The following is a 19,259-nucleotide window of genomic DNA, read 5'->3' on the forward strand; positions in this document are numbered from 1 at the left end:
TCCACAAAATCATTTGTTGGCAGCAGGAATCCGACCACTGTACTCTGTTGAGAGGAGGGGAGATCAGGGAATGATCTTTGTAACTTAGTTATATGATGTTACTAATTATCTATATTTATTTTTATGGTTATTTCTGGCACCCTCAACTGAAAACAAACAAATGAACAAACAAGCAAACAAAACAGATATCTAATACTTACTAGTGACTCTAGAGTGAAAAGATGTGCTGCTATTGTACTTGTTTTTCTCTATAGTTATATTATTACCATGGTTTATAAGGCTATTGCGGCCAATATTGGCTTTTACAGTTTGCGTTTTGGGCTGCGTACCTGGGTCTACATGCAGTGTGAAAATTCTAGCTGTGTCCTTAATGTTGTCAAATTAATTTTTTCAAGATTCATTTTTCTGTTCTTTCCTTTCCTCCTTCCTTTTCCTAACTTCCTTCCTTTTCCTAACTCCCTTCCTTCCTTCCTTCCTTCCTCCCTCTCTTCTTTCACCTTGCCTGTTTATTCTAACAGTGATAACTCTTTCTGCTTTTGAATGATTTTTATTTTACAGACATCTAATATGAAAATAGATGGAGCATGTAAAGTCTTCCAGGCTCAGGTTCCTGGAAACAGTGTATGACTAGAGGAAGGTTAGTGGATTATCTATGGAGAAATGGTGTCAGATGAGCTTATTTCATAAACCTGCTGAAAGCTGGCCCAGTCCGGCCCACTCCTACCCCTCTCTGCATTTCAGCAGCCATCGTCTGCTGGAATACCTCATTATGCCAGACTCAGTCCAGAGCACTCAAGAACCTGAACTGCATAAATACTTAGCTCAAATACTATGACAGTTACTACAGAAATTCAAACCCATGGAGGTGTGAGTCGTCTTCTAGAGGGTGTGTAATTAAACTCTATTCAACCAAAATTAAAGTTTAAAAATTATTCAACAAATATCAGTTGAGTACCCACTATATAATTTTACGTGATACAGTGCATTTTCATAGATTTTTGGTTGCTAATGTATTGGGCTGAATGGTGGCCCCTCTCAAAAGATATGAGCCTATGGATATTACCTTATTTGGAAGAAAGGTGTTTGCAGATTTAATTAAGTTAAGGATATTGAGATGAGAAGATCATCCTGGATTATCAATTTGGGCCTTAAATCCAATGACAAGTGTCCTTATAAGAGAAAGGCTGAGGGGGATTTGAGATAGACAGAAGAAGAGAAGGGACAGTCACACAGAGGAAAAGGCCATGTGAAGATGGAGACAGCAGAAGCCAAGGAATGGCAACAGCTGTAAGAAGCTGGAAGAGATGAGGAATAGAATCTACCCGAGGGCCTCTAGAGGCAGCGTGGCCCTGTTGACACCTTGAATTCAGACTTCTGCCTTCCAGAACTGTGAGTTGTAAGTCACTGAATTTGTGGTACAGTGAAACCTGTGAGAGCCGGAATTTGTTGGGACTGCCTTGTTTTTCTGGGGCTTGCAAGTTTTCCTCCTTTGACAGGTGCAGTCTTACCACTTTTCTATTGCTGTGTATTAAAACCAAACCAAACTCGTTGCCGTTGAGTTGATTATTCCGACTCATAGCAACCCTATAGGACAGAGTTCAATTGCCCCATAGGGTTTCCAAGGAGCGGCTGGTCGATTCATTAGTGAAAAATATTTGAGTCTTCCTTTTCTGACAGGTTTCTGCCTTACACAGGTTCAGATTTTTGCAGGTTTTACTGTAATTTGTTACGGAAGCTACAGGAAATTAATAAACTTAGCATCAATATCTCCTTTGGTGATTATCAAAAATTTCAAAAATGTTCAATACAGCCTGCCATAAGAATCTATTTGACATTGTAACCTAGTGAATTGCAACCTAGTAAACACTTTCATAAGCCCTAGTGGCGCACTGGTTAAGTGAGCAGTTGCTAACCCAAAGGCTGGCAGTTCTAAGTCACTAGTCGCTCCATGGAAGAAAAATGGGGCAATCTGCTTCCATGAAGATTTAGAGCTTTGGAGAGCCTCTGGGGACAGTTCTACTCTGTCCTTTAGGGTTGCTATAAGTTGGAATCGACTGGATAGCAATGGGTTTAGCTTAAGGTTTTAAACACTTTTATAATATGAAACAACATTTTCATAAAAAAAATTTACATTCATTATCTATGATAAGTACCTGGGTGGCACAAATGGTTTGCGCTGGATTAGTAGCCTAAAGGTTGTCGGTTCAAACTCACGCAGTGGCACCATGGAAGAAAGGCCTGGTGATCTGCTTCTGTAAAAATTACAGAAAACTCTATGGAGCAGTTTTTCTCTGTAACACATGGGGTCACTATGAGTTGGAACTGACTCAACAGCAACAGGTTACCTATGCTATCCTTTCATATTTTTCTTCTCCTTTTCTCTCCCATCATACTCCTTTCTGTTTCGCTCACAAAAAGTAAAAACCGAAAAGAAAAAAAAAATTCTTGGCTGCAAGTCAATTGATTTCATGATTCTCTAATTGTTGTGGCCCATTGTTTGAAAAACTGCCTTATAGAACCACTCTTTCCTCCATGCTACGTATGTGGAATTCCCAAAACTCCTTGATCTGATTGTGGAGCACATCAAGTAACACAATCAGCCCCTAGCGTTCCCCTGGCCTTTCATGATTTGCTTAGCTATGGAAATGTGATTTGAGCCGATCAAGGCCCTGAATCTTTGTTTTTTGGCAGCACATATATTCCTTTCTGGAAACACTGCTACATCTGCTAACCCAAAGATCGGCAGTTCGAATCCACCAGGCACTCCTTGGAAACTCTATGGGGCAGTTCTACTCTGTCCTATAGTGTATCTATGAGTCAGAATCAACTCGACGGCAATGGGTTTGTTTTTTCTTTTTTTTTCCATACTCCTTTCTGATAGACTTGAGGTTGTGAGGATGTTGAGTCTGGAGGTGTCTCACATAAAATAGAGGAGATCTGTCTAAAAATGAAACTGACAAAGGAGAGCAGAGCCAATCTGTGGGACAGAAAGAAATTGGTCCTTAAGGCATTGTTTGAACCAGAGCATCAAGCTCTTTGAGTTTGGACAAGGAGTTTGCTTGTGTGGTTGACCAGAAGGTTGGAGGGTAAACTTGGCCCAGAAAAATCATTACTCTCATTTTCTTAAGGTAATTTGACTTCATTGTTAATTAAAGGGAAGAAATTTCATCAATCTTGAAAACACTATCTTTCCCCAAGGCTAAAGAGGTGATCACTTACATATTCAATTATGGATCTCCCCAAAGAACAAACGATATTTAACAAACTCCAGGTGCACCAAAAATGTCTTTCACTTTAGCAAGGTGTACCCCTTAAAAATGAGAATTTTCTGCAGCGTAAGGTGGGTTGCCAGTTTTGCAGGGTTGCATGTTTTGGGGGAAGGTGAAGAGAAGAGGATTGTTTCTCATTTAATTTTCAGCGTTATAAAAGCTTATGTCTCCATTTCCTCCAAAAACATCTGTTAAACTACAAGGCCGATTCAAGCAAACAAAAGAACTTGAAAGAAGACCAAATGCTCGGTTTCCAAGAAGACATATTTAGCCTGCCTCTAATTGACATTCATATGCATTCAAAAGCAATTAAACTCACAAAAGCACCACCACAACAGGAGTCTGGGGCTCTCCTTGTTTTCAAGCATTTTGGAGCTCCTTCCTAGGCAGAGAAGAAGGCTTGTGGAGACTGTTCCCACTAGTTGTATTTCTAGCTCAGTAATGCAGTGAACAGCCTTCTCAGGCACTGTTTAGTTGGAATCTTCTAGACGTGATTAACAACAATAAAATATAAAAAAAAATTCTTAATCACCTCGACCACGCAATCTAAAGTAGCTGTCACCTCCAGCCATTTGATCCCAACATTTTAGCTCTGTCACAGCACCTAAAACTGTGAGAAATTGTATTCATTTGCGAGGGCTGACAGAACAAAGCATCATAAACTGGGTGGCTTAAAGCAACAGTTTATTGTCTCATACTTCTGAAGGCTAGGCTTTTGAATTTAAGGTGTCAGAAATCTTGATTTCTTCTGAGGGCCCCAAGGAAGAATCTATTCTATGCCTTTCTCCTAGTTTCTGGTGACAACTGGCAAGCCTTGTTGTTCCTTGGCTTGTGGCAACATAACACCCATTTCTGTCTTCATCTTCGCGTGGCTGTCTTCCCTCTGTGTCTGTGTCTCTTTTCCTCGTTTTATGAGGACACCAGTCGTATTGGATTAGGGCCCACTCTACCCCAGTATGATCTCTTGTTAGCGAATTACAGCTGCAGAAACCCTATTACCAAAAAAGGTCACATTCAGAGGCACCAGGGGTTAGGACTTTCAATGTATCTTTTTAGGGGACACAATTCAGCACATAACAGGAATGATTTGTTTCGTTGTCTATTGTATATCTCCCCCACTCTAACATGTTGAAGAGCATGCCTGGATCTCCCCGCATGCATGTAGCTCCTAATACCTTGCCACTTGTTGGTGCTCAAATATTTTTAAATGAACAAATGGGTTAATGACATTTCTGTCACAGAGTAATAGAAATGATACTCAAGGCTTGCTCAAGTCTTAAATTACCATTACATTTCAGTTTACTATTTTACTTCTAGAGATCAAAAGTCCTAGCTGTGGTAAACTGATCTGTGAATTATAATTTTAGTGCATGTTATCCTGTTTCCCACTCACCTAGTTTAACTGCTGATAATCCTTCCCTTTTGGACTGTCCAGAGGAGGAAGAATAAATAAACCATATTCTTAGTGCTTAAGTTGTGAAGGCACTCCTGGGTGTTAGGCAGTAAAAATTGAAAATAGGAGTAGCCATGGTAGATCCAATTTCCTTCTACCATCCGCCTTCCAGAATAAAGCCAAATTAAAACTTTTCAAAAAGGAAAAGGAGGAGGGAATGGTGGTGGGCATTAATTAGGTTCATGACACTGTCTGAACCACCACTCGGGGTATTGGGGGTGGGGATGGGCAAAAGTGAGCAGGAGCAGTATGTAGCTGAGATTTGCCTGTCCAGCCCAGAATCCCGTGATAGGCAGGTGACAGATGATATGTCTTTTGGCTGCAGTGGTGCAAGAATTCCAGAGAAGAGATGCTCAGAGGTGTGCTTCGGGCAAAGTGAGTGTCTGCTGACAACTGAAAGTCTTCTCACGCCTCAGAATGGTCTAGCAGAATAGCTGATCCTTCCCAACGCCCATGAGAAAGGTATAGAAGGGCTGAGGGAGGACTAAGAAAGACTAAAACATCTGTGGATACAAGAATGACCCCAAATAACCCTATTGGACCTACAATCAGGAGGCTGAGTCAGGGTTTCAGACACCTCCATAAAGTATCAGGAAGAGAAGCAATCAACCAAAATCCTTGACCCGATGACTGATCCATCACCTTAATGGGTGTCAGCATGAAAGAGATGTGTCTGAGGACCAGATAAGACAAAGTACATTCACAGAATGCCGGTTAGAACATAAAGAGGCTGTGCAATGGAGGCTCTCTTTTTCCTTCCATCATTGCTTTTATAACGGTGGTTTTAAGTTTTCTAGAGATTTGAATCAATATGGGGAAAGAGAGAGATAATAAAATCTGAGAGTGATTTTTGAAATCTGAAAGTAGCTGCATTATAAACCTGAATTGACTAAGAAGTGCCTGAATGAGAAGAAATTTACCTGAAAGCAACTTGATACCAGTTTTCTGCTGCAAAGCAGAAATGGAAGCTTAATGATAGAAATTATATTTGACTATAGAAAAATAAGTTACATTTTTTGCATATATCGGTTTTTGACAGTAAATTTGAATCCTTTATATGGTCCCAGCAATTTAATTTTTCTTTTACGGTTTCAAATCCTGATAATTTTCTTTTTTTATCTACTATAACTCATTTGTATGCTCCACCTTTTTTTCTGGGGCCATTCATCATTGTGGTATACTCAGAGAGAGTTGTTAAAACAATGTGGAAGTCGAGAAGCAAGGAAGAGCTTATTTAGTGTAGTGAAAAAGATGACTATTCCTCTCTCCCGGCCTTTGCTTCTGTGGTTTCCCTTGCCTGAAATGTCCTCCCCCATTTTACTTAATCAAATCCTATTGATCAAGGCTCCATTCAGGCTTCTCCACCTCAATTCAGGCTCTCCTGGTTGTTCTAACCTACAGAGATAGCATCTCCCCTGGACTCTTATAGACTTCACAGTTTCTGCTTGTCAGTTAAGAACTGAACTATAATGGACATTCTTTGTTGTTTTTCTACAGTTTTTTTTCTTGTTTTGTCAATTAAATTGTGACCTTTCCAAGGCATCTTTGAACACAGGCCAAATGGATAAGAATTCTTGACTGACTGAAATGTCACATTTAGATCCAAAGTAACATTTTGATTTACAATTCAAGTTAAGCTGGCTTACATACCGCCTCCCTGCAAGCTCCACCAACCAACCAACTGACTACTGTCAAAGGAGGTGATCAATATGATCCCAGTTTGAGATATCATGACCCATACTAAATTCAAGGAGCCCTGGTGGTGCAAAGCTTTAAGTGCTTGGCTGCTAACCGGAAGGTTAGTGATTCCATGGGAGAAAGGCCTGGTGATACGCTTCTGTAAAGATTACAGCCAAGAAAACCCTATGGGGCAGTTCTACTTTGTCATATGGGGTCCCTATGGGTTGTAATGGATTCAGTGGCACTTAACAACAACAAGTAAATTCAAAGTGTGCTTTAATCAACTTAATATATGATATGCTTTCCAAATGGCCTAATAATGCATGAATTTCCATGGCATAAACAGATGGGTAGAGTTTACATCCTAACTTTATATGATCTTTGTTTCTGGTTCTAACATAGTCGTATCAATCCAGCAAAACTCTGCCTTGACCCTTTCTCCTCCTCCCTTCCCCTGTCTCCACTGATTGAGTGTTATTTCTAGGTACCCCAGGGCACGTTCAGACCCAAATGCATTCAGAGAATGAGGTGTGTCTAATAAAAGCGGTAACGCAATTGCTTGGATCACTGCCCTCAGGGACGTGTAAAAGTTTATATTGAGATCCAAATTAAAGAATGGAAAAAAGAACACTTCCTGCCTGATCTTTAACCCAAACCCCAGGCCAAAAGTTGAGAAACCATTAGAATTTGCATCAGCCCTGCTAATGTCCTATTCTAGAGGCATGTACCCAGTTACTTAGTAATCTTTTATTGGCATATGTGAATTAGATATTCTCTCAAGTCTCTTTTCATAGATATCCAGATGAGTGATGGAGACGGATTTGTACCCATCATCTGGCCATCAGTTTTGCTCTTATTTGACTTGGCAGATTTGACGAAGAGCTGTACTTGCACATTGGCAGATTCTTTGATGGGCCCATTTTTAATACTGGCAGCATGAGGTGACTTTCCCAGTTAGAGCTATTTGTTGAAGTTTGTCCTCCATCTTTACTTTCTTATTCATTATCACAGTACTTTTTCGGCTTTTGCATCTTCAGGGTTAGACAAACCTTCTACAATTATTAAATTTACTCTTACGATGTAATTTTTTTTCTTTTCTAAAATTTAATTGTATTTTGTTGCTGAGAATATACAAAAGATACACCAATTCAACAGTTTCTACACGTACAATTCAGTGACGTTGATTATATGTTTTGAGTTGTGCATCCATTATCACCCTCCTTTTCTGAGTTGTTCCTTCCCCATTAAAATAAATTCACTGCCCCCCTAAGGTTCCTATCTAATCTTTCAAGTTGCTGTTGTCAATTTGATCCCACACAGGTAGTTCTTAAAAGAGCGTAATGCTCATGGCAGACGTTTTTTACTAGGTAAGCTAAACTATTGTTTGATTTTAAGAAGACTTCAGGGAATATTTTTGGTTTAAGATTTAAACATTATCTCAGGGCAATAGTTTCAGGGGTTCAGCCTTTATGGCTCCAGAAAGTCTGGAGTCCATGAGATTTTGAAATTCTGTATGCATTTTCCCCCTTTTGATTAAGATTTCTCTATAGAATCCTTGATCAAAATGTTCAGTAATGGTAATTTTTATTACAGTTCTAGTGATAAGTATGTCTTCTGTTGGTTGAGATGATGAATTAGCTTGTTAGATAAAGATTCTTCTATTTAAGTTGCAGTATGTTATTATGATGTCTCCTTAATCTAAATCTTCCAAGGTTCTTCCTCTTCCTTTCTATTACCTTCCTTTAAGCTGTTTTTTTTTTTTTTATTCTACTTACTAAATAATTGCATGCTGACTTGGGGGACATATGCTGCAGCTATGAGTAATGACTAATAAAATCACTCTTTAGTGGCAAGGAGAGAACCTGCAAATCTAAGTAGGAATTGTTAGGCTATGTTTGCAAGTCCATGATTAGACAACACATTTGTCTTGAAAAATTACCAGCAGAGTTACTTTAAATAAGGATGTCCAAAAATACCCAAAGTAGATGCAAACTTTACTAAGTAGTCATAAAGGGGTCTCATGGATTTAAAACTGTCTAGGTGTTTTGAAAACAGTATTCTCTATTGATTATTGAAATCTGAGTTTCAGTCTTCGAATGGACATTGTACTTTTTTTTCATTTTAAGTCACAGGAGTATACTTTAGCAAGAAATTTTAGTCTTACTTTTTCTTCAAGCCTACCCACAAAGACTTGCAAACTTACATGTAGTAATGGAGCCATAAGTAACCTATCACTCAACTGAACATTGCTAAGATATTTAAGGATAGTTCTCCCTCCAAACTATCAAAGTGTCTACTTTCCTTGTTAAAACTTTCAAATTCACAGTTGGCACATCATCCACCATCAGCAGGGATGTGCTTTGAAATACACTGTCCATTAGGTTTTCACAACTTTTTTTAATTGGTGAAGGTGTGGCCTGTGGTATTGTGACCTGTTGAGTCAGACAGAATTGACAATGATATGAGAATGTAAGGTTGTAGATGTTAACCCTCAAAGAATGATTCAAACTGTTTATTTGTAAAAAATGGCCCTGAAAATGAGGTTCTGGGTTAGAGAGTAAAGAAATACTGAAGAGGTCTTAGAAATTGATCGTTTTGTTCTGGTAAATGTGGTAATTTATTCACGTGCATTTAACTACACTTCCTTCCAAATTTCTGTTATAATGACAAAAGAGCTTTAAAATACAGGGGAAAATATTTGTCTCAGGCCAAGAAACCAGAATGAGTGCATCTACAAGTTCGAAGTTTCATAAAATGACTGTAAGATGGAGTCAGCTGACGAAGGGTTGGCCAGCTGGTAATTCATTTTATGAAAAAGGAAATTCTTCCTGAGTACTGAAATGAAAGAAGCTCCTAAAGGAACACTACTAGCAACCCTCAACTTGGAGAACCAGAGAAAGGAGATGGAGGTGGGTTATGGGACAGGGGAAAAGAGAGAAGAAAATTTATATCACAATAGTGCCCTTTCCCACCACTCATTTGTCACTTCGCTGAAGATAACTCAGAAATGGTTGTAGCAGTACATTGACAAGGAACTGCCACAAATTCAAACTGGATTCAGAAGAGAATATGGAACAAGGGATACCATTGCTGATGTCAGATTGATCTTGGCTGAAAGCAGAAAATACCAGAAAAATGTTTCCCTGTGTTTTATTGACTATGCAAAGGCATTCGACTGTGTGGATCGTAATAAATTATGGATAACATTGCGAAGAGTAGGAATTCCAGAACACTTAATTGTGCTCATGAAGAAACTGTACATAGATCAAGAGCAGTTGTTTGAACAGAACAAGGGGATACTGAGTGGTTTAAAATCAGGAAAATGTGTGTCAGTGTTGTATTCTTTCATCATACTTATTCTATCTGTATACTGAGCAAATAATCCGAGAAGCTGGACTATATGAAGAAGAATGCATCATCAGGATTGGAGAAAGACTCATTAACAACCTGCACCATGCAAGTGACACAACCTTGCTTGCTGAAAGTGAAGAGGTCTTGAAGAACTTACTGAGGAAGATAAAGACCACAGCCTTCAGTATGGATTACCCATAAAAAAAAAAAACCTGTTGGCGTCCAGTCGATTCCAACTCAAACTACCCCATAGAGTTTCCAAAGAGCACCTGGTGGATTCAAACTGCTGACCTTTTGATTAGCCGCTGTACCTCTTAACTACTATGCCACCAGGGTTTTCCAGTATGGATTGCACCTCAATATAAAATGAAAATCCTCACAGCTGGACCAATAAGCAACATCATAATAAATGGAGAAAATATTGAAGTTGTCAAGGATTTCATTTAACTTGGATCCACAATCAACACCCATGGACGCTGCAGTCAAGAAATCAAAGATGTATTGCACTGGGCAAATCTGCTGCAGAAGACCTTTTCAAAGTGTTCAAAAGCAAAGATATCACTTTAAGAACTAAGGTGTGCCTGGCCGAAGCCATGGTGTTTTCAATTGACTCATATGCATGTGAAATCTGGACAAGGAATAAGGAAGACCAAAGAAGAATTGATGCCTTTGAGTTATGGTGTTGGTGAAGATGATTAAATATACCACAGACTGCCAGAAGAATGAACAAATCTGTCTTGGAAGAAGCATAGCCAGAATGCTCCTCAGAAGCGCGGATGGCAAGACTTTGTCTCATGTACTTTGGACATGTCATCAGGAGGGACCAGACCCTGGAGAAGGAAATCATGCTTGGTAAAGTAGAGGGTTAGCGAAAAAGAGTAAGATGCTCAATGATATGGATTGACACAGTAGCTGCAACAATGGGTTCAAACATAGCAATGATTGTGAGAATGGCACTGGACTGGGCAGTGTTTTGCTCTGTTGTATATAGGGTTTCTATGATTCAGAACCGATTCAAGGACATGTAACAACAACAGCAACTGTGCTGTTCATTATGGAGTGCAGCTCTACTCTGTACACATGGAGTCACCATGAGTTGGAATCAACCAGAGGGCAACCAATAACAACAGCAATGCCCTTGGGCATAACATTGATTCTCCTGTTGTGGTTTATCCTCAAGGTTTATCTTTAAGGTGGATGGCCATTATAGTGAGAGTACTGGCCTGGTTTGTTGTAATGAGGTCAGTTATACCAGTTAAAGAAGGGGGACGCTATCTCTGTTGGCCCTAAGCCACCACAACATAAGTGAAAGACAGTCGTTGATTCTCTGGTGAAGTACCTGCTAGCTGATGACTAACGGGCCCTTGCTATTTCTATAGTCCACAAAAGTATAATATGGCAAAAGGAAACTAGCCTAAATTTAAAACTGTCTTCTCCATTCATCTGTGCCTGAAATACTTGAACAGAGACACTCATGATTTCAAACAGAATTTATTATATCTGGATACATTCATATCTCAGTCAACAGGGTGAAGTAAGTAGAAAATTACCAAACGTATACAAAATTTAGTAGTTCATAATACGGAAATATTAAAACAAAATCCTTGTAAACAATTGCTACAACCCAATTTGAAAGATTTTTATATTTATGGTTCTAGAAAATGCATTCATAATCAGGAAACAATTTCAGATCAGGAGTGATTAACTGGAAATTTAAAAATATAGCTGCTAAATTTAAAATTACAAAGATATCTGTTAATATCAGCATCAGTTCTGCAGACAACTGCATCAGTGAATTAGAAGATCGACTTAAGGAAGTAGCCCAAGAGTTAGAGAAAAGGAAAAAAAAAAAAAAAGAGAGAAAATATGGGAGCCATGGGGACAGATTTAGGATATCTAATCCACATATCCCCCATGTGTCTGTCAGTTTGTTGTACTGTAGGGGCTTGTGTGTTGCTGTGATGCTGGAAGCTATGCCACCGGTATTCAGATACCAGCAGGGCCACCAGGGTGGTCAGGTTTCAGCTGAGCTTCCAGACTAAGACAGACTAGAAAGAAGGACCCGGAAAGCTACTTCTGAAAAGAATTAGCCTGTGAAAACCTTCTGAATAGCAGTGGAACATTGTCTGATATAGTGCCAGAAGATGAGCCCCCCAGGTTGGAAGGCACTCAAAATATGACTGGGGAAGAGCTGCCTACTCAAAGTAGAGTCTACCTTAATGACACAGATGAAATCAAGCTTTCGAGACCTTCATTTGCTGATGTGGCACGACTCAAAATGAGAAGAAACATCTGCAAATATCCATAAATAATTGTAATGTGGAATGTATGAAGTATGAATCTAAGAAATTGGAAGTCATCAAAAATGAAATGGAATGCTTAAACATCAATATCCAAGGCATTAGTGAGCTGAAATGGACTGGTATTGGCCATTTTGAATGGGACAATCATATGGTCTACTATGCTGGGAATGACAACTTGAAGAGAAATGGTGTTGCATTCATCAATAAGAACGTTTCAAGATCTATCCTGAAGTACAACATTGTTAGTGATAGGATAACATCCATACACCTACAAGGAAGGCCAGTTAATACGACTATTATTCAAATTTATCCACCAACCACTAAGCCCACAGATGAAGAAATTGAAGGTTTTTACCAGCTTCTGCAGTCTGAATTTTGATTAAACATGCAATCAGGATACATTGATAATTACTGATGATTGGAATGTGAAAGTTGGAAACGAAGAAAAATCGGTAGTTGGAAAATAGAAACAATGCTGGAGATCGCATGACAGAATTTTGCAAGACCAACAACTTCTTCATTGCAAATGCCTTTTTTCAGCAACATAAACGATGACTGTACATGTGGACCTCACCAGATGGAATGCACAGGAATCAAATCGACTACATCTGTGGAAAGAGACGATGGAAAGCTCAATATCATCAGTCAGTAGAAGGCCAGGGGGCGACTGCAGAACAGACCATCAATTGCTCATATGCAAGTTCAAGTTGAAACTGAAGAAAATTAGAACAAGTCCATGAGAGCCAAAGTACGACCAGTCCCTGGAGAAGGACGTCATGCTTGGTAAAGTACAGGGTCAGAAAAAAAGAGGAACACCCTCAAAGAGATGGATTGACACAGTGGCTGCAACAATGGGCTCAAGCATAGCAACAATTGTGAGGATGGCACAGGACTGGGCAGTGTTTTGCTCTTTTGTTCATAGGGTCGCTGTGAGCGGGAACCAACTCAACGGCACCTAACAACAACAACAATACACATATAATGGAAATACTGGGAGAAGGAAAAAGAAGAGCAGGAAGAGATGCAATAATGGAAATAATTATATAAGAAAACACGGACTGCTAAAGATTTAAAAGCTAATACATAATCCTGATGAGGGTATTAGTTTCTTATGGCTGCTACAACAAAATACCACAAATTGGATGACTTCTAAGACAACTCACAGTTCCACAGTCTAGAAGTCCAAATAGTGGTATTGGGCATGTTGATTCCTTCTGAGGGTTTGAGGGACAATCTGTCCCATGCCTCTCTCCTAGCTTCTGGTAGCTCTACACGTTCATTGGCTTGCAGCTACAGCATCACATGATACCCTTCCTCTGTCTCACTGTTTCTGTATCTTCTCCTCTTTTTTAAAGAGGACACAGATTGGATTAGGACCCACCCTATTCCAGTATGACCTCATGTTAACCTGATAACATCTTCAAAGACCCAATTTCCAAACAGTGTCAGATTCACAGGTACAGGAGTTAGGACTTCAACATACCTTTCAGGCAGAAACAACTTAAGCCAGAACAGTGAGGTTTTCAGAAACATATACTCTCATAATGCCCTGGTGAGAGTATATCTAATTATAACCTTGAAATGTAATTAGGATACTCCCCAGCATTTTGCAATATGGTAGATTCTTTGACTTATGAATTCCATGTCTAGGACTTAAGCCTAAGGAAGTAATGATGATGGTATACAATTTTTTTATGTTATTAACTAAAAAACATCAAGTTATCAAACATTATCAAAAAAGAGGGGAAAAGAATTTAAATGACCAAAGACAATATAAAGGAAGCAGTAATGCAGGATAGTAGTTAAGCATGCAGTCTCTAGAGTTAGACTGGCTGTACTTGAATCCCAGCTCCACTACTCACTAGATGTAAGTAGACCTTGGTTGATCTCTTAACCTCTCTGAACTTCAGCTACCACATCTGCAGAATGTGGATGATAATATTACTCTCTGGCTCATAGGTTTGTTCTAAAGATTAAAAGATCTAGTACATGCCCTGGTGGCACAGTGGTTAAGAGCTCAGCTGCTAACCAAAAGGTCGGCAGTTCAAATCCACCAGCTGCTCCTTGGGAACCTTATGGGGGATTTCTACTCTGACCTACAAGGTAACTATGAGTCCAAATCAACTTGACAGTAATGAGTTTTTGTGGTTTTGGGCAGGCTAGAAGAAATGTTATCTATATGAACATTACCTTCTGACAGTATTTATGTCTGGATGATAGGATTAAAGGTAGCTTTTCTAATTTTTTCTTAACTCTTTTCTAGTCTTCTATAATGATTATGTGTTAATTTTGGAAAAAAGTATTTATAAATAAAATAACCACTGGTGGCTTTTAGGTAGAAAATATGTTTTTTTTCCCATTTTTTAAAATTTTTATTGTACTTTTGGTGAAGGTTTACAGAACAAATAGTTTCTCATTAAACAGTCAGTACACGCATTGTTTTATGACATTGGTTAACAACCCACAACATGTCAACACTCTCCCTTGTCGACCTTGGAAGACCTTTTTGTTTTTTTTGGTGAAAATATACATAGCCAAAGATACACTATTTCAAAAATTTCTACGTGTACAATTCAGTGACATCAATTATGTTTTTCCGGTTGTGCTGCTATTCTCACTATCCTTTTACAAATTATTCCGTCACCATTGTCTTCAACTCACTGTCCCCTAGGCTTCTCATCAAACCCTTTGAGTACTGGCCTGGTTTGTTGTAATGAGGTCAGTTATACCAGTTAAAGATCTCACATAGATAATTCTTTTTTTTTTTGTACTTTAGATGAAGGTTTACAGAAAAAAATAGTTTCTGATTAAACTGTTAGTACACATATTGCCCTACGACAATGGTTAACAACCCCACGACATGTCAACACTATCCTTTATTAGCCTTGTGTTCCGTATCATCAGCTTTCCTGTCCCCTCTTGCCTTCTAGTCCTTGATCCTGGACTGCTGTGCCTCATTAGTCCTGTTTTGTTTTATGGGGCTGTCCAATCCCTGGCTGAACGGTGAACCTCGGGAGTGAATTCACCACTGGGCTAAAAGGGTGTCCGGGGACCATACTCTCAGGGTTCCTCTAGTCTCTGTCAGGCCAGTAAATCTGGTCTTTTTGTGTGTGTTAGAATTTTGTTTTACATCCTTCTCAAGCTCTGTCCAGGACCCTCCGTTGTGATCCCGGTCAGAGCAGTCAGTGGTGGTAGCTGGGCACCATCTTGCTATACTGGACTCAGTCTGGTGGAGGCCTTGGTAGCTGTGGTCCATTAGTCCTTTGGACTAATCTTTTCCTTTTATCCTATCCTCTTCATTCTCCCCTGCTCCTGAAGGGGTGAGACCGGTGGAGTATCTTAGATGGCTGTTCACAGGCTTTTAAGACCCCAGACGCTACTCAGCAAGGTAGAATGTAGAACATTTTCTTTATAAACTGTGTTATGCCAATTGAGCTAGATGTTCCCTGAGACCATGGTCCCCACAGCCCTCTGCCTAGCAATTCAGTCCCTCAGGGAGTTTGGAAGTGTCTATGGAGCTTCCATGACCCTTTCTTGTACAAGTTGTGCTGGCTTTCCCAGTATTGTGTACTGTCTTACCCTTCACCAAAGTTACCACTTATCTATTGTCTGTTTAGTATTTCCCCTCCACCCCTCCCATCCCTCATAACCAACAAAGATTGTTACTTTTTATGTGTAAACTTTTTCATGGGTTTTTACACTAGAGGTCTCATACAATATTTGTCATCTTGTGATTCACTTATTTCACTCAGCATAATGTCCTCCAGTTTCATCCATGTTATGAGATGCTTCACAGATTCATCACTGTTCTTCATCGATGCACAATACTCCATTGGGTGTATGTACCATAGTTGGTTTATCCATTCATCTGTTGATGGGCATCTAGGTTGTTTCCATCTTTTTGCTATTGTGAACAATGCTGTCATGAACATGGGTGTGCATATGTCTATTTGTGTAATGGTTCTTATTTCTCTAGGATATATTCCTAGGAGTGGGATTACTGGATCATATGGTATTTCCATTTCTAGCTTTCTAACAAAGCACCACATCATTTTCCAAAACGGATGTATCATTATGCATTCCCACCAACAATGCATAAGAGTTCTGATCTCCCCACAGCCTCTCCAACATTTGTTATTTCCAGTGTTTTTGATTCGTACCAGTAATGCTGGGGTGAGATGGTATCTCATTGTGGTTTTAATTTGCATTTCTCTAATGGCTAGTGATCGGGAGCATTTCCTCATGTGTTTGTTGGCCATTTGAATGTCTTCTGTGGTGAAGTGTCTGTTCATTTCCTTTGCCCATTTTTTAATTGGATTATTTGTCTTTTTGTTGTAGAGGTGTTAGATTTTTTGTAGATTATAGAGATTAGACCTTTGTCTGACTTGTACTGTCCAAAAATTTTTTCCCAGTCTGTAGGTTCTCTTTTTGCACTTTTGGTGAAGTCTTTTGAAGAGCATAGGTGTTTGATTTTTAGAAGATCCCAGTTAATCTAGCTTATCTTCTGGAGTAGAAAATAGTTTTTTTAATGGAAGAATTACCGAATACCTTCATAAATGACTTTACTTCTGTATTAATCCTGTCACTACAGGATCACTTTAATGTTTCACTTACTCTTTTTTGCTTTTCCTGCTCTGCTAGTTATTTGCCTATAGCTTCTTAGTTCCTAATTTACACTTTTATACTTTCTTCTGAGATGTGATGCTGAGGCTAGAACATTGTACAATGTATTTTCCAGAGTCTTTTCCAGCTGACTTCCTGTTAGGTTTTGCCAATAGAAGGCAGTAGAAGGGAGGAGGAGGAGGAAGGCACTTCCTTTTCCCTCTTTGCTGATGGCCCTATCAGCATAACCCAGCAGCAGCTCTTCAGGTGGTGTCATTCACCCCAGCTGCAGCAGTTGGTCCAGCATCTTTCCACATTCCTGGAATGAGCCTCATTGCATTCCCTTTGAGGTACCAGCAACAGCCTGACAATTCCCCCTTCTTAGAGGTCTGTGCCTGAGCTTCATGGAGCTCTTCTGAGATCCTAAATGCCTTTATTTCCCAGGAGGTATCAAGATCTGAGCACCAACTCTGAGTCCCCCTCTCTATAAGCTCCTGAGTTCTGCCTAGCCTTATCTCTTCCCTTTGGTCTCCCAGTTTTAGGAACAGTAACTGTTCCCTGCCGTTATTATCTCTGGGTTAACTCAGCATTTCCTTTCCCTTCTCCTGTCTTAAACATCCTATATTAAATTCCTTCTGTTGAAATGCACAATGTATTTTTTTATTTTCCTGCCCAGACTCTTATACAAGTGATATTTGTGAATTTGAGAGAATCTTCAGGACCCTCTCCTGAATGAAAACAGCCTGTTATATTTTCCAGAGGAGGAGATGGATTAGGTTTGATCTCCTCTCACATGGCACTCTCCTGTCTGTACTAAGGTATACAGTGTGGACCCTTGGAGTGAAAAAGAGATACGAAGTTATCAGGAAAAAGGACAGGAAATAATCATAAGTCATTTGTGTTCTCTATCAGCAAGGACTGGATTCTGCTGTCAGTAATAGAAGAGCTTACTAATAGTAACTGAAACCAACAGGAGTTTATTTATGTTATACACTAAAAGAGCTGTGCGTAGGCAATACAGGACTGGCAAGGTCAGTCAAGGGATGCCAACAAGAATCCGGGCTTCTTCTATCTTCTTGCCTTGCCATCCCTGGCATGTGGTCCCAAGATGACTGCTACGTTTCCTCATTCCAGATAGAAAGCAGCTGGGAGGAGGGCTGATGTTTGCAGGTTTCTTTTTATGTTTCATTGGTCAGAACAGTATTACGTGGCCCCACCTGAAGCTGCAAAAAAGGATGGGAAATTGAGTTTTCAGTTTTTTCTTTTTTTTTTTAAAGCCTTGTAAGTAGAGGCTGGCAAGAGAGAAGGGCAATTATACTACTCATTATTATGCCCATGATGTTACTCCTCATAGGCCCATTATAATACTTGAGCACCCCGTGGTAAACTGCTGCATTGAAGTCCCAATATGTAGCATTTATATTACTGGTGCAAGAGGCTGATTATGTATTGTTCACTTAAGTAGAGTGTTAAGTTCTTCATTATTTGCCTTCTGTATTTGTACAGACAGGAAATTTTGTGAGTTCAAAGGGGCAGAGAACAAAGCAAGCTCATTCTAACATACTCAGCCACCCATTCGGTAGCATTTGAACTTTCATGATGATCATTTACCATGCAACAGTGACTCTCTTCTGTACTTTCGCCATTTGCTACAAGGTCACCCTTGAAGAGCTGTAAAGCAAACTCGCAGAAGTCTTTAGCACAATGCTTTACCCTCCTTCTTAATTAGCTGCTGGGAAGAAGTGGAATTATTTTGCCATTCCAGTGTCCCCATTTAACTCATTGGGACTTGGCTCTGCCAGTGGAGAAGGTGCCGGAACAACTTTTGATGGCACAGCCTAATGAGGCTATCAGTAGCACAGTGATGCCATTAGACCTCCTAGCATCTCAAATATGTAAGGAGGCAACCTGCACAATACTGTGAAAACTTCGAGCAGGAAAAGGGTTTAGTGAGTGTGTGTTATTTAACCAAGATGAAAGCAGCAATCTTCCCATCAGGCACTATTTGTGATTAATTAAGATAAATTTCGCAAAGCAATCTATGCTTTTTGTGCTCAAATGGAGGCATGCTTATAAGAGAGGACAGTCATGAAGCTCCACAGTCTGAACAGTAATAAGCCTGGCCCCAGCCCCACTAACGAAATTTCATTACATTGAAATCCATGGTTTGGCAGCCACCTCCAAGCCTCATCACAGCTGTTAATAGCAAATCAACTGAAATGGATGATGTGGGTGATGCCAAACCTACAATGATATGAATGTATTTAAAAGCCCTGTTGCAATTGTCTAGAGCTCTGCTAGGGGTGTGCAAACATGCACATTGCATGTGTATAAGTTTGTAGGGGCGAGAAGGAATCAGAGGCAAGTTTCACACATTTTAAGGTGGGTTTCAAAAAACAGAAGGTGAAGAGGTTGAGGAAAAGGGAACATTTGCCTGGATGGAACAAGAATCCTTTACTCTGGAGGCCACAATTTTTTTTTTTTAAATTTTTTATTGTACTTCAGATGAAGGCTTACAGAACAAATAGTTTCTCATGAAACAGTAGTACACATATTGTTTTATGACATTGGTTAACAACCCCACAACATGTCAACACTCTA

This window comes from Trichechus manatus, unplaced genomic scaffold (genome assembly GCF_000243295.1).
Source record: "Trichechus manatus latirostris isolate Lorelei unplaced genomic scaffold, TriManLat1.0 scaffold00052, whole genome shotgun sequence".
Lineage (NCBI taxonomy): Eukaryota > Metazoa > Chordata > Mammalia > Sirenia > Trichechidae > Trichechus > Trichechus manatus.